The following is a 17043-nucleotide window of genomic DNA, read 5'->3' as shown; positions in this document are numbered from 1 at the left end:
TTTTGCTTTGTGTCACCCCCGATGTATTCGAGCTCGTGAGCCATATAATAAAGAATGTCTTAGTTGAAGGGCTTTGCCTCTTGCCATGATCAAAAGAGTGAGAATAGAACAAAAGCATGAAATATCATGTAATGATCTTATGGGAAGTGATGGCTTCACATATAAAAAGAATGAGGATTGAAACTTGTTGAGGGTAGGCAAACGTAGACCTTGGTTATTGTTGCAATTAATAGGAAGTGATAAAGAAGGATAGGTTCTGTAACATCCCAATTTTCTTAAATTCAGATGTTAATAGATCATTCATATGCATCTCATATTTTCCTATGCATTTTTGTTCTTATGGAAATTCTATTCATTATGCAACTGCGGGCAATATATTGGAGTGGAGATAATATGACTTCTCCCCTATCGAATTAAAGTGCATAATGTTTCGAATATTATTTGGAGTTACCGATTTGGTTTCGCCAATTTTATAATGCCCGAAATTATTTTTAGTTAAGTTTTTAAATGCTATTTGCGTGGCCTATTGCATTAAAACTATTTTCAAAATATTTGCATTAGGTGGAACTAGGGTTCCTATAGATATAGTATATATATAGTATATATTAGAGATATATTATATGTATATGTATATTATATATATATATATATATTAGTGGTATATTTTATTTCTATTTTTTTAAGTATTATAGTGTGTATATATATTTTAGTACATATGTTTTCTAGTATTTGTTAGCTAGGGAAATATATATATATTTTCCTTTTTCTTTTGAGGCTGTTTGTTCTTTTTCTTTAAAAAAAGGGAAAGCCCACCAGCTGGCCAGGCCGAGCCAGGCTCAGCCAGCCAGCGATACAGCCAAGAGAGCCCAGGCATCGAGCCACCAGGCTCCACCGAGCCAGTCCCCTTTGCCACGAGCGCTAGGAGCCCCAAGCTCCTGCATCCATCGCCCCAGCGCTACAACGAGCCCTGCTCCAGCGCCCCAGCCTCCTGTCGTTGCCAGGGGAGGGCTCGCACCATATTTCATCCCGAGTCAGATCCCAGCGCCTCGTTCCCTCCCACACCGAGCCGGACTCCTAAGCCTCGCCAGGACTCCTCGCGAGGATATAGTCCCAGGCAAACGAGGCCCCGATTTTCTCCTGTCACCCCATCTCGCCTAGATCGCAGAGGAGCCGCCCCTCACCGCGCCGACGCCGGAGCCGCCATCGCCGGAGCACCTCACCATCCACCGGAGTTCGTGAAGCCGTTCACCAGAGTTTGCGCATGTCACCGGAGTTTGTCCGACCGCCACCAGAGAAGGACCATCAGAGGCACCACACCGAGACGGTTCCGTTTTCCCCCGCTGTTCGTGGTGAGAACGCACGCACGAGCCGATTCGTCAAACCCCGATGAACAACTTCAGGACGAAATTAAGTCTGTTTTTAAAGTATTTTTAGCTCTGTTAGTTTCTCGGTATAATTTTGAAACGCGTTTATCTTTTTGCTCGTAACTCCGAATCAGGAAATTCCTTTTCCTGTGATCTCGTATTGATGAGTAGAACATGATAGAACTAGTAGTTTTCAGTTTTACGAAAATTAATTTTTAGTTAAATCAGATTTATTTTAGACCTACCGAAGGCCATATTTTGCAAACCGTTCATCCGGTTTAGTTGATTCTTTTTGCTTGTCATCGTATCAGCATGTAGATGATTTTATACCTTCTGCCATGCTATTTATGCTTTGGTTTTAAACAAGTTGTTTTATTGCCGATGGTTTTATTTGGTGTTATGTGATTGTGGTGATTGATTGGTGATTGTTTGCAACGTGTAGATTGTGCGGAGTGCGACGCAAATTATTGTCAGGAGTGTGACTTTCTGAACCAGAATCAAGGCAAGTTACATGTTGATCATCCTTTACCTATTATTTTCTATGCATGTAGTATTATATCACCCTATGAAATTTATGCATGTATAGGAATATTATTATTATTGCTATGCTATTGAGCTATATCACCTCGTCATTGAAGATCGGGTTTTGCTATGCTATGTAGACGGGGATTGGTTCCTGTATTCATTGAGATTATGTGAGGATTACTACAAAATAAATTTGAGTAGTAATTAAGGATTTAATTCACCTCTGGGCGGATATGGTATTGCTGGGTGGTTTCAAGAACATCATGGTTTCTACCCTCTGAATGTAAGTGGATGTTTCCCAGGTTCAAAAAGATCAAACAGACTTAGTGACTAGTAGCTTCCTTCTGCGACCACTGGCTATTATGGGCTCTGGCTTAGTTGATCAGTCGTGGAAACCTTACCCGGATGTGCCAGCTGATGTAGCTATGATAGGTGGGATGGGCCTCCTGTGGGACTAGGTGACTGCTTCTGAAAGACTTCGTCTCAATCTTCGGGTTGGGTCCAGTGGGTACAGCATACTAACCTCTGCAAAGTGTATAACCTAATCATGATTAGCCGTGTCCCCGGTTATGAACAAATTTTGAGTAGCTAGGCCATTACAGTTGTTGGATGATCTTGACAGATGACACGCTTAATAAAACTTGGTGGGAAACTTAATGATGGCAATAAGTTGGAGTTGGAGATGCCAATTCAACCATATGTGAGTAATTGTAGCAAACAAACTAAAACTTGACTATTAGGTAGCTATGAGGATAAAATCAGCTTTTTGCAAAATAACCATCAACCTTTTTCTTGTTATACTATGCATATACATGTAGGTCTGTTATATTAGTTTTCCTCTGTAACTTGCCAATACATTCAAAGTATTGACCTATATTGTTGCAACGTATCATGTTGCAGGATATTCAGACGAGGAGTAAGGTACCGTTAGGGTCGCGAGTCTTCACTCAACATCGCAAGTGGGCTATGATGGGACTCATCGTTATTATTCTGCTACTTTTCCGCTGTTTAATAGAATAGAGCTAGCTAAGTGCTATGCAGATTGTTATATTTTATAAATTCTGGATCATACGTTATTATAAATGATGCACTTGCTATTCTAGTTTTCATCTATACTGTGTGTGCTAGCGAGTCGATCCAGGGACTAGCACAGTAAAGCACAGAGACTCAAATCCTTCGAGGTTTGGTCATTACAGATGGCATCAGAGCAATGCGTTGACTGTAGGAGTGAAAACTTTATTCTATACACTTTGTCTACATCTTACTCTTTCATTAGACAACCACTCTAGTATCTTGACCAGCTTAAGTAGGAACTAGTGCTGAGACCACCACTTATCTTTGTTTTTATTGCGATATTAACGTGTTAGCGTATCTGATTATGCCCGCTTTGTGGCATGACGATACTAGGTTGCTTGCTTGATTGTTATTTTGCTTGTTTGTTAAATTAGGATCTTGTCGGAATTATTCGACTATATATATAGATATGCTTGATTATTGTTATGCTTGTTTGTGTTAGTGCTATGTTGTTTGGTTGCCTCATATATATTACCTTGATCATAATATGCATATGGGTAGAATATCTATAGTCCTCTAGACCTATTCTATCTATTTTCTTATCTATTCTTGTCCACCAGATGCCGCCGAGACGTGAGCCTAGGGACACGAATGCAGGAGGAGGCAACAATTATGGAAATGGCAATGATGCACCGCCAGGATATGTGCAACAAATACTTGAGGGACAAGGCCAGTTGATCCAGTTGCTTGCCCAGAGTTTGGCCAACAATAACAACAACAACCCACCGCCTCCCCCACCTATGGATATGCTTACTAGGTTCTTGAGGTTGAATCCTCAGAGGTTCTCCAGCAGCCCTGAACCTATTATGGCGGATGATTGGCTTCGTTCTATTGGTAGGAACCTGCAAACCGTTGGATGCACAGATGCAGAGAGGGTGAGGTTTGCCTCACATCTATTGGAGGGTCCTGCCGCAGCTTGGTGGGACAACTACTTGGTCACCTATCCCATTGATACTATCACATGGGCGCAGTTTGAGGCAGCTTTCCGCGCCGCACATGTGTCTGCTGGCGCCATGAGTCTAAAGAAGAAGGAGTTTCGCTGCTTGCGTCAGGGAGGTCGCTCAGTTAATGAGTATGTGGAGGAGTTCAATAAACTGGCACGTTATGCTCCTAATGATGTTAATACTGATGCAGGTAGACAGGAGAAGTTCTTGGAGGGACTGAATGATGATTTGGGAGTTCAGTTGACTGTGGCCACTTTTGGTAATTACGAGGAGCTTGTTGATAAGGCTATTGTGCTTGAGGGAAAGCATCAGGCAATAGAGAACCGCAAGAGGAAGTATAGCAACAACAAGTTTAATTCAGGACCACAGCAGAAGCCATGCACTTCATATCATAATCATGGAGGTAATGGACATCATCACCATGGAGGTAATGGGCATCATCATAGTGGAGGTAATGGCCACAATCATAATGGCCACCATCATCATAATGGACACAAGGGCAACAATGGCAACGGTAATGGTAATGGTAATGGAGGTAATAATAACCAGAACCGCCAGAATGTGCCAGTGCAGAGAGACCTTAATCAGGTCCAGTGCTTCAAGTGCAGAAAGATGGGCCACTATTCCAATGCATGCCCAGAGAGCAATAACGGTAATGGGAATTCTGGAGTCATCAAGCCAAACCCCTTCCAAAAGGGTCATGTTAACCATGTTAATGTGGAGGAGGTCTATAATGAGCCTGATGCAGTGATTGGTAAGTTCTTGATCAATTCAGTACCCGCTCTTGTTCTTTTTTATACTGGTGCATCGCATTCATTTATTTCGAGGGTATTCGTTGATAAACATGGATTGCCAACCAAAACCCTTAGTATGCCTATTAGAGTGAGTTCCCCAGGAGCTGAGATGATAGTAGGTGTTGGTTGTCATCAGTTAAACTTGTCTATTGGGAAGCATGAGTTCCCTACAGATTTGATCATATTAAAGTCACAAGGTCTGGATATTATTTTGGGTATGGACTGGTTACAATTATATGAAGGAGTTATCGATTGTGCTAGTCGATCTATTTCTCTCAGTGCACCAGGAGGGAAAAGAATCAAATATGTATGTAAGTATCAACATAAGAGGATGTAGGTGAACTCTCTTAAGGGGGGTAGCCTGGAAGAGGTGCCAGTTGTGAAGGATTATCCAGATGTGTTTCCGGAGGAGTTGCCAGGTATGCCACTAGGTAGAGATATTGAGTTTCTTATTGATTTAATACCTGGTACTGACCTATTGCAAAGAGACCATACGGAATGCCTCCTCAAGAGTTGGAGGAATTGAAGAAGCAGTTAAGGGAATTACAGGCACAAGGATTTATTCGCCCAAGTTCATCACCTTGGGGAGCCCCTGTTTTATTTGTTGAGAAGAAGGATGGAACCTTGAGGATGTGTGTTGATTATCGTTCTCTCAATGAGGTAACCATTAAGAATAAGTATCCTTTGCCTATGATAAATGATCTGTTTGACGAGTTGGAGGGAGCTACTGTGTTTTCTAAGATTGATCTTCGTTCTCGTTATCATCAATTAAAGATTCGTGAGAAAGATATTCCAAAGACCGCTTTCACTACGAGGTATGGGCTGTATGAGTATACTTTTATGTCATTTGGATTGACTAATGCCCCAGCATACTTCATGAATATGATGAACAAGGTGTTTATGGAGTTCTTGGATAAATTTGTGGTTGTTTTCATTGATGATATATTGGTGTTCTCCAAGAATAAGCAAGAGCATGAAGTGCATTTGCATTTGGTGTTGGAGAAACTGAGGGAGCACCAGTTGTATGCCAAGTTCAGTAAATGTGAGTTTTGGCTAGATGAGGTAGCATTCCTTGGCCATGTTATATCAGGTAATGGAGTTGCAGTTGATCCATCCAAGGTTGCTGCTGTGACAGAGTGGGAGACACCCACGTCAGTTGGTGAGATTCGCAGCTTTTTGGGCCTAGCAGGTTATTACAGAAGGTTTATTGAGAATTTCTCAAGGATTGCAAAGCCTATGACTGAATTGTTGAAGAAGGGGAATAAGTTTGTTTGGATTGATGATTGTGAAGCTAGCTTTCAGGAGTTGAAGCAACGTTTAGTCACAGCACCAGTTTTAACTCTGCCAGACATACATAAAGACTTCCAGGTATATTGTGATGCTTCTCGTCAGGGACTTGGGAGTGTTTTGATGCAGGAAGGTAAAGTTGTTTTTTATGCTTCACGTCAGCTTAAGAATCATGAGCATAATTATCCTACACATGATTTGGAGTTAGCCTCAGTTGTGCATGCGTTGAAAACTTGGAGGCATTATCTCGTTGGTAATCATTGTGATCTATTTACTGATCATAAGAGCCTGAAGTACATATTTACTCAGAGGGAGTTGAACCTCAGACAGAGGAGATGGTTGGAGCTTATTAAGGATTATGATTTGAATGTACAGTATCATCCTGGTAAGGCTAATGTTGTTGCTGATGCATTGAGTCGTAGGAGCCATGCTAATGCAATTAATATTGAGGATATGCCACCGGAGTTATGTGAGCAGTTCAGAAATCTGAGATTGGATATGGTCCCTAGAGGCTATTTGGCTACACTTGAGGTAAGGCCTACTTTGCTTGACAGAATTAGAGGAGCTCAAAAGGATGATAAGTATATTGCTGAGATAAAAGTGAATATGCTAAAAGGGAAGGAAAAGGATTTCCATGAGGATGAACATGGAACCATATGGTTTGAGAAGCGTATTTGTGTACCTCAGGATGTAGATATAAGGAAGTTGATTCTTCACGAGGCGCATGATTCACCTTACTCTATTCACCCAGGTAATACTAAGATGTATTTGGATTTGACGGAGAGATTTTGGTGGCCTAGCCTGAAGAGGGAAATTGCTGGGTATATTGCAGTATGTGATGTGTGCGAGAGAGTTAAAGCAGAACATCAGAAACCAGCAGGTTTGTTACAACCCTTACCTATACCTGATTGGAAGTGGGATCAGATTGGTATGGATTTCATCACTGGATTACCCAGGACTCGATCAGGTTATGATTCTATTTGGGTAGTTGTTGATCGTTTGACTAAAGTCGCTCACTTCATCCCGGTAAAGACTACATATACCAGTGCTAAGCTAGCTAAGATTTATATGTCCAGAATTGTCTGTCTGCATGGAGTTCCAAAGAAGGTTGTGTCTGATAGGGGTACTCAGTTCACTTCTAAATTTTGGCGTCAGTTGCATGAATCATTGGGTACTAGACTGGAGTTCAGTACAGCATTCCATCCACAGACAGATGGGCAGACTGAGAGGGTGAATCAGATATTGGAGGATATGTTGAGAGCTTGTGCTTTGGACTACGGGTCCAGTTGGGATGATAATTCACCATATGCAGAGTTCTCATATAATAACAGTTATCAGGCTAGTTTGCAGATGGCACTGTTTGAGTTTCTGTATGGCAGGAAGTGCAGGACACCATTGATGTGGGATGAGGTTGGAGAGCGTCAGTTCTTTGGACCAGACTTGATTAGAGATGCTGAGGAGAAAGTCAGGTTGGTTCGTGACAGACTGAAGATAGCACAATCCAGATAGAAGAGTTATGCCGATGCAAAGCGTAAGGAGGTGACATATGAGGTAGGAGACCGTGCATACCTTAGAGTTTCACCACTTCGTGGTATTAAGAGGTTTGGGATCAAAGGTAAGTTAGCACCACGATTTGTGGGGCCTTACAAGATCTTGGAGCGTCGAGGAGAAGTAGCTTATCAGCTAGAGTTGCCAGAAGCTTTGTCGGGAGTTCATAATGTGTTTCACGTATCCCAGCTGAAGAAGTGTCATGCCGAGATGGCAGATGTTCCTTTGAGAGATACAGTACCACTTGAGGCAATTCAGTTGGAGACTGACTTGACATATGAGGAGAAGCCTGTTAAGATTCTGGAGACAGCAGAGAGAGTTACTCGCACCAACACAATCAGATTATGCAAAGTTCAGCGGGATCATCATACAAAAGAAGAGGCTACTTGGGAACGAGAGGAGGATCTCAAGCAGGACCACCCACACCTATTTGCTAGCCAACCCGAATCTCGAGGGCGAGATTCATCTTAAGGGGGGTAGGTTTGTAACATCCCAATTTTCTTAAATTCGGATATTAATAGATCATTCATATGCATCTCATATTTTCCTATGCATTATTTGTTCTTCTGGAAATTCTATTCATTATGCAACTGCGGGCAATATATTGGAGTGGAGATAATATGACTTCTCCCCTGTCGAATTAAAGTGCATAATGTTTCGAATATTATTTGGAGTTACCGATTTGGTTTCGCAAATTTTATAATGCCCGAAATTATTTTTAGTTAATTTTTTAAATGCTATTTGGGTGGCCTATTGCATTAAAACTATTTTCAAAATATTTGCATTAGGTAGAACTAGGGTTCCTATAGATATAGTATATATTAGAGATATATTATATGTACATGTATATATATTATATATACATAATAGTTGTATTTTTTCTTTTTTTAAGTATTATAGTGTGTATATATATTTTAGTACATATGTTTTCTAGTATTTGTTAGCTAGGGAAATATATATATATACATTTTCCTTTTTGTTTTGAGGCTCTTTGTTCTTTTTCTTTAAAAAAAAGGGAAAGCCCACCAGCTGGCCAGGCCGAGCCAGGCTCAGCCAGCCAGCGATACAGCTACGAGTGCCCAGGCATCGAGCCAACAGGCTCCACCGAGCCAGTCCCCTTTGCCACGAGCGCCAGGAGCCCCAGGCTCGTGCATCCATCGCCCTAGCGCTCCAGCGAGCCCTGCTCCACCGCACCAGCGCCCTAGCCTCCTGTCGTTGCCAGGGGAGGGCCCGCACCGTATTTCATCCCGAGCCGGATCCCAGTGCCTCGTTCCCTCCCACACCGAGACTCTTGAGACTCGCCACGACTCCTCGCGAGGATATAGTCCTAGGCAAACGAGGCCCCGATTTCCCCTGTCCCGATTTTCTCCTGTCACCCCATCTCGCCTAGATCGCAGAGGAGCCGCCCCTCACCGCGCCGACGCCAAAGCCGCCATCGCCGGAGCACCTCACCATCCACCGGAGTTCGCGAAGCCGTTCATCGGAGTTTGCGCACGTCACCGGAGTTTGTCCGACCGCCACCGGAGAAGCACCATCGGAAGCACCACACTGAGACGGTTCCGTTTTTCCCCGCTGTTCGTGGTGAGAACGCACGCACGAGCCGATTCGTCAAACCCCGATGAACAGCTTCAGGACGAAATTAAGTCTGTTTTTAAACTGTTTTTAGTTCTGTCAGATTCTCGGTATAATTTAGAAACGCGTTTATCTTTTTGCTCATAACTCCAAATCAGGAAATTCTTTTTCCTGTGATCTCGTATTGATGAGTAGAACATGATAGAACCAGTAGTTTTCAGTTTTACAAAAAATAATTTTTTTTGTTAAATCAGATTTATTTTAGACCTACCGGAGGCCATATTTTGCAAACCATTCATCCGGTTTAGTTGATTCTTTTTGCGTTGTCATCGTATCAGCATGTAGATGATTTTATACCTACTGCCATGCTATTTATGCTTTGGTTTTAAACAAGTTGTTTTATTGCCGATGGTTTTATTTTTGCTTTGGTTTTACAAGGATATGAAATCATGCATATAAGAGATCAGAAGAAACTCAAATAAGATTCATAGATAATCTGATCATAAATCCACAATTCATCGGATCTCGACAAACACACCGCAAAAGAAGATTACATTGGATAGATCTCCATGAAGATCATGGAGAACTTTGTATTGAAGATCCAAGAGAGAGAAGAAGACATCTAGCTAATAGCTATGGACCCGAAGGTCTATGGTGAACTACTCACGCATCATCGGAGAGGCCATGGTGTTGATGAAGAAGCCCTCCGTATCCGAATCCCCCTCCGGCTGGGCACCGGAACGTGCCCCAGATGGGATCTTGCGAAGACATAAGCTTGCGGTGGCGAAAAAGTATTTTCGTGGATCTCTCGCGTAGTTTTGGATTTTCCGGGAATTTATAGGCGGCAGAGGTAGGGCAAACGAGCCACAGGGGGGCCACAAGCCTGCTAGGCGCGGCCCTCTCGCCACGACTAGGGGGCTTGTGGCCTCCCCTGGTGGCCTCTGCCTTGGTTCTCATGTCCCCTGCGTATCTTCTGTTTTGGAAAAAATATTTTCAGAAGTTTTATTCCATTTGGGCACCGTTTAAAATTCTCCTCTGAAAAGGGTCAAGAACACGGAAAAAATAGGAAGTGGCACTTGGCACTGAGTTAATAAGTTAGTCCGAAAAAAGATATAAAAGGCATACAAAACATCCAAAGTTTGACAAGATAATAGCATGGAACCATCAAAAATTATAGATACATTGGAGACGTATCATGCCGTCACGCAATACATGAGCGTGAGCCATGGATATAGCACTATGGTGGAATACAGTGTGGTGGAGGTTGTGAGACAAAAAGGAGGAGATGGTCACATTGACTTGGCGTATCAAAGGGCTATGGAGATTCCCATTAATAGATATCAATGTGAATGAGTAGGGATTGCCATACAAAGGATGCACTAGAGCTATAAGTATAGGAAAGCTCAAAAGGAGAACTAGTGGGTGTGCATCCAACTTGCTTGCCCACGAAGACCTAGGGCAGTTTTGAGGAAGCCCATCATTGGAATATACAAGCCAAGTTACATAATAAAGATTCCCACTAGCATATGGTGGTGATAAAACGAGAGGCTCTCAATCATGTAGAACATAGTGCTATTATGAAGCACAAGTGTGGAAAGAGATAGTAGCATTGTCCCTTCTCTCTTTTTCTCTCCTTTTTTTGTTTGGGCTCTTTGGCCTCTCTTTTTCGTGTGGGAAACTTTGGCCTCTTTTTTTCTTTCCTCACATGGGACAATGCTCTAATAATGATGATCATCACACTTTTATTTACTCACAGCTCAAAGCTTCCAACGATGATGACTCTATAGGAAATGCCTCCGGCAGTGTACCGGGATGTGCAATGATCTAGCTTGGTGTATGACGTTGAAACATCTCGCTAGCTATCTTACGATCATGCAATGGCAATATGAGAGCGATGGCATGATACGTCTCCAACGTATCTATAATTTTTTATGGTTTCATGCTATTATCTTGTCAAACTTTGGATGTTTTGTATGCCTTTTATATCTTTTTTGGGACTAACTTATTAACTCAGTGCCAAGTGCCAGTTCCTGTTTTTTCCATGTTTTTGACCCTTTTGAGATGAGGATTTTAAACAGAGTCCGAACGGAACGAAACTTCCAAAAAGATATTTTCCGAAACAGAAAAAGATCGGGGAACCCAAGAACCAGGGCAGGGGGCCACCAGGGACCCCACAAGCCCCCTCGCCGCGGCCAGGGGGGCCCGCGCCTCCCAGGCTTGTGGGCTCCCTGGGCCACCTCTGCCCTAGGTCTTTCGCCTATATATTCCCAAAAATTCCAGAAAAAATCAGGAGATCATCGAAAGTACTTTTCCGCCGCCGCAAGCTTCTGTCTCCGCAAGATCCCATCTGGGGCACGTTGTGGTGCCCTGTCGGAGGGGGGATTCGGACACGGAGGGATTCTTCATCAACACCAAGACCTCTCCGATGAAGCGTGAGTAGTTCATCATAGATCTACGGGTCCATAGCTAGTAGCTAGATGACTTCTTCTCTCTCTTGGATTTTCAATACAAAGTTCTCCATCATCTTCATGGAGATCTATCCGATGTAATATTCTTTTGCGGTGTGTTTGTCGAGATCCGATGAATTGTGGATTTATGATCAGATTATCTATGAATCTTATTTGAGTTTCTTCTGATCTCTTATATGCATGATTTCATATCCTTGCAATTCTCTTCGAGTTGTGGTTTTTTTTTGGCCAGCTTGATCTATGATTCTTGCAATGGGAGAAGTGCTTGGTTTTGGGTTCATACCGTGCGGTGACATCACCCAGTGACAGAAGGGGTAGCGAGGCACACATCGTGTTGTTGCCATCAAGGGTAAAAAGATGGGGGTTTTCATCATTGGTTTGAGATTATCCCTCTACATCATGTCATCTTGCTTAAGGCGTTACTCCGTTCATCCTGAACTCAATACACTAGATGCATGCTGGATAGCGGTCGATGTGTGGAGTAATAGTAGTAGATGCAGAAAGTATCGGTTTACTTGTCTCGGACGTGATTCTTATATGTATGATCATTGCCTTAGATATCGTCATGACTTTGCGCGGTTCTATCAATTGCTCGACAGTAATTTGTTCACCCACCGTAATATTTGCTATTTTTAGAGAAGCCTCTAGTGAACACTATGGCCCCTGATACGTCTCAAACGTAACTATAATTTTTCATGGTTTCACGCTGTTATCTTGTCAACTTTGGATGTTTTGTTTACCTTTTATATCGTTTTTGGGACTAACTTATTAATTCAGTGCCAAGTGCCAGTTCTTGTTTTTTCTGTGTTTTTGACTCTTTTCAGATCTGATTTTGGAACAGAGTCCAAACGGAATAAAATCCCCGAAATAAATTTTTCCAGAACAGAAGAAGATCGGCAGGCTTGAGGGCCAAGGCATTGGACCCACAGGGTGCCCACAAGCCATGTTGCCGCGGCCAAGGGGGCCCACGGCAACAGGGCTTGTGGCCTCCCTGGCGCTCCCTTGCCCTAGCTCTTTGGCCTATAAATTCCCTAAAAATCCAGAAAAAATCAGGGCATCCACGAAAACACTTTTCCGCCGCCGCAAGCTTCCGTTTCTGCGAGATATCATCTGGAGACCCTTCCCGGTGCCCTGCCGGAGGGGACTTTGGAGTTGGAGGGCATCTACATCAACATCATTGCCTCTCCAATGACTCGTGAGTACTCCACTTCAGACCTATGGGTCCGTAGTTAGTAGCTAGATGGCTTATTCTCTCTCTTGGATCTTCAATACAAAGTTCTCCATGATCTGCATGGAGATCTATCCGATGTAATCCTCTTTGGCGGTGTGTTTGTCGAGATCCGATGAATTGTGGATTTGTGATCAGATTATCTCTGAATTATATTTGAGTCTTTGTTGATTTCTTATATGCACGATTTGATATACTTGTAAGTCTCTCCGAGTCTTGGGTTTTGTTTGGCCAACTATATCTATGATTCTTGCAATGGGAGAAGTGCTTGGTTTTGGGTTCATACCGTGTGGTGACCTTTCCCAGTGACAAAAGGGGCAGTAAGGCACGCATCGTGTTGTTGCCATCAAGGGTAACAAGATGGGCTTTCACCATATATTTGAGATTGTTCATCTACATCATGTCATCTTGCTTAAGGTGTTACTATGTTCTTTTGGACTTAATACACTAGATGCATGCTGGATAGCGGTCGACGTGTGGAGTAATGGTAGTAGATGCAGAAAGTATCGGTCTACTTGTTTTGGACGTGATGCCTATAGATATAATCATTGCCATAGATAACGTCACGACTTTGCGCGGTTCTATCAATTGCTCGACAGTAATTCGTTCACCCACCGTTTACTTGCTTTCATGATAGAAGCCACTAGTGAACACTACGGCCCCCGGGTCTATTCACAACTATCGTCTCCACTTTCGCTTTTACTTTTTGCTTTCAGTTCTCACTTTGCAAACAATCTATAAGGGATTAACAACCCCTTCATAGCGTTGGGTGGAAGCTCTTTGTGTTTGTGCAGGTACTTGTGACTTGACGCGATCCTCCCACTGGATCAATACCTTGGTTCTCAAAACTGAGGGAAATACTTACCGCTTTCCTCTTCAAGGGAACACCAACGCAAGGCTCCAAGGCCGCGGGGAAATCCTTTGCATATTTGCCAAGGAAGTCCCTATAGGCGTAGCCGTAGCAGCAGGATTCCTGTCGCCGTTGTCAGGGAAGGTCTATTGTCGCAGTAGCAGCCCCCGGGTCTACTCCACACTATATTTTCAGCCTTACACTTTTACTTCGTTGCACTTTCCGCCTTCATATCTCACTTGGCAATCAATCATAAAGGGATCGACAACCCCATTATAGCATTCGGTGCAAGCTCTTTGTGTTTGCGCAGATACTCTGCACTTGACGAGATTCTCCTACTGGATTGATACCTTGGTTCTCAAACTGAGGGAAATACTTATTGCTCCTGTGCTGCATCACCCTTTCCTCTTCAAGGGAAAAACCAACGCAAGCGAGTCTCCATCAATGTGTCAATTTCTGGCGCTGTTGTTTGAGAAGTAGCAAGAAGAATTTCTGGCGCCGTTGCCGGGGAGGATCAAGTCAAGAACTCATCCAAGTAAGTGTCGCAAACTCATCCCTTGCATTTACTTTTTTGCCTCTCGTTTTCCTCTCCCCCACTTCTGAAAAACATAAATTTACAAAAAGATTTGCCCTTTTCTTCGTTTGCCTCTTTCGTTTGCCTTTTTCGTTCGCCCTTTTCTCTCGCTTGCTCTTTCTTCGCTTGTGTGCTCGCTTGCTTGCTGAAGTCACCATGACTAAAAACACCAAACTTTGTGACTTCTCGAATACTAATAATAATAATAATTTTATTAGTACTCCGATTGCTCCCGCCACTAGTGCGGAGTCATACGAAATCAATGCCGCTTTGCTGAATCTTGTTATGAAAGAGCAATTTTCCAGCTTTCCTAGTGAAGATGCCGCATCCCATCTTAATACCATCACTGAGCTTTGCAATATACAAAAGAAGAAAGATGTGGATAATGATGTGATTAAATTGAAGCTTTTTCCTTTCTCGTTGCGAGATTGAGCAAAAACTTAGTTTCGTCTTTGCCCAAAAATAGTGTCGATTCTTGGGATAAGTGCAAAGATGCTTATATATCCAAGTATTTTCCGCCGGCTAAGATTATCTCTCTCCGTAATGATATCATGAATTTTAAGCAACTTGATCATGAACATGTTGCACAATCTTGGGAGAGAATAAAATTGATGATTAGAAATTGTCCCGCTCATGGCTTGAGTCTTTAGATGATTATACAAATCTTCTACGTTTGCTTGAATTTCGCTTCTAGAAACATCATGGACTCCGCCTCAGGTGGAACGTTCATGGAAATCACGTTAGGAGAAGCCACAAAACTCCTAGACAATACCATGACGAACTACTCTCAGTGGCACACTGAAAGGTCACCTACTAGTAAGAAGGTACACGCTATAGAAGAAATTAACTCGTTGAGTGCTAAGATGGATGAGTTAATGAATTTGGTTGCTAGTAGAAGTGCTCCTTTAGATCCTAATGATATGCCCTTGTCTTCCTTGATTGAGAGTAGCAACGCTAGCTTGGACGTTAATTTTGTTGGTAGGAATAATTTTGGCAACAATAATGCTTTTAGAGGAAAGTATGTCCCTAGGCCTTTTTCTAGTAACTCCTGTAATAACTTTGGCAACTCCTACAACAATACTCATGGAAATTAAAATAGATTACCCTCTGATCTAGAGAGTAATATCAAAGAGTTTATGAACTCGCAAAAGATTTTCAATGCATCCATAGAGGAAAAACTACTCAAAATTGAGGATTTGGCTAAGAGCGCTGATAGAATGTCTAGTGCTATTGATGCTTTGAAAGTTAGATGTGCTCCTCCCAAGATCAATATGGATGAAACTTTCAAAGTTATGCATGTTTCCATGAGTGAGAGCAAAGAAAGAACTACCCAAATTCGTGCTAGACATGAACGGCTTAAAAAGGTGTGTTCTCGTGATAAGAATCACGAAGATCTTAAACTTCTTGGTGTGACTCCCATTGAATCTTTGTTTTCTTGTGTCAAACCCAATTATGATGGGGCTGGATATGAATCCACTTTGGTTGAAAAACGCCCCAATGATTCAGAGTCCATCTATCTTGATACTAAAAGCATTGAAAGTGGAGTAGAAGACATTAAAACTTTGAGTAGTAATGCAATTAATACTTTGGATTTCAAGGAATTCAATTATGATAGTTGCTCCTTGATTTAATGCATTTCCTTGATGCAATCCATGCTAAACTCTCCACACGCTTATAGCCAAAACAAGGCCTTTACCGATCATATCGTCGAAGCTATGATAAAATCTCTTGAAGAGAAACTTGAATTGGAAGTCTCTATCCCTAGAAAGCTTCATGATGAGTGGGAACCTACTATCAAACTCAAAATAAAAAACTATGAATGCAGTGCTTTGTGTGATTTGGGTGCTGGTGTTTCCGCGATTCCAAAGTCTTTATGTGATGTTCTGGGTTTTAATGAGATTGAAGAGTGTTCTCTTAATTTGCATCTTGCAGATTCTACTGTCAATAAACCCATGGGAAGGATCAATGATATTCTTATTATTGCAAATAGGAACTATGTACCCGTGGATTTCATTGTGCTTGACATCGATTGCAATCCTACTTGCCCTATCATTCTTGGTAGACCTTTCCTAAGGACTATCGGTGCAATCATCGATATGAAGGAAGGGAATATTAGATTTCAATTTCCTTTAAAGAAGGGCATGGAGCACTTTCCTAGAAATAAAATAAGATTGCCTTATGAATCCATGATGAGGGCTACTTATGGTTTGAGAACCAAAGACGACGATACGTGATTCTATCGCCTTATGCCTAGCTAAGGGCGTTAAACAATAGCGCTTGTTGGGAGGCAACCCAATGAATTTATCTTTTTGTTTCTGTTTTGTTGTGTCCAAACCATCATAATTCTGTTATGAGTGTGTCTTTTGTGTTTCCTTTTGTGTTTGAGCCAAGCAAAACCTTTATGACTAGTCTTGGTGATAGTTGTTTGATCCTGCTCGAAAAAGACAGAAACTTTTTGCTCACGACATGATTTTTCATTTTTATTCAGAAAGAGCTTTTGAGTTGATTCTTTTTACTTCTAGTTGATATGACGTTTGCCCAGGCAGTCGTAATTTTTCAGAATTTTTTAGATAACAGAAGCATACTAAGTATACAAATTGCTATAGACTGGTCTGTTTTTGACATATTCTGTTTTTGTTGAGTTGGTTGCTTGTTTTGATGAAACTATGGATAGTATCGGGGGGGGGGGGGGTACTAGCCTTGAGAAAGTGAGAATACAGTAATCTAACACCAATATAAATAGAAATCAAGATTGCTACAGTACCTAAGGAGGTGGTAGTTTGTTTTCTTCTGCTAATGTTATCACGAGTTTCTA

Source organism: Hordeum vulgare, chromosome 6H (assembly GCF_904849725.1).
Source record: "Hordeum vulgare subsp. vulgare chromosome 6H, MorexV3_pseudomolecules_assembly, whole genome shotgun sequence".
Taxonomy (NCBI): Eukaryota; Viridiplantae; Streptophyta; class Magnoliopsida; order Poales; family Poaceae; genus Hordeum; species Hordeum vulgare.
Note: the sequence above shows the minus strand (reverse complement) of the source record.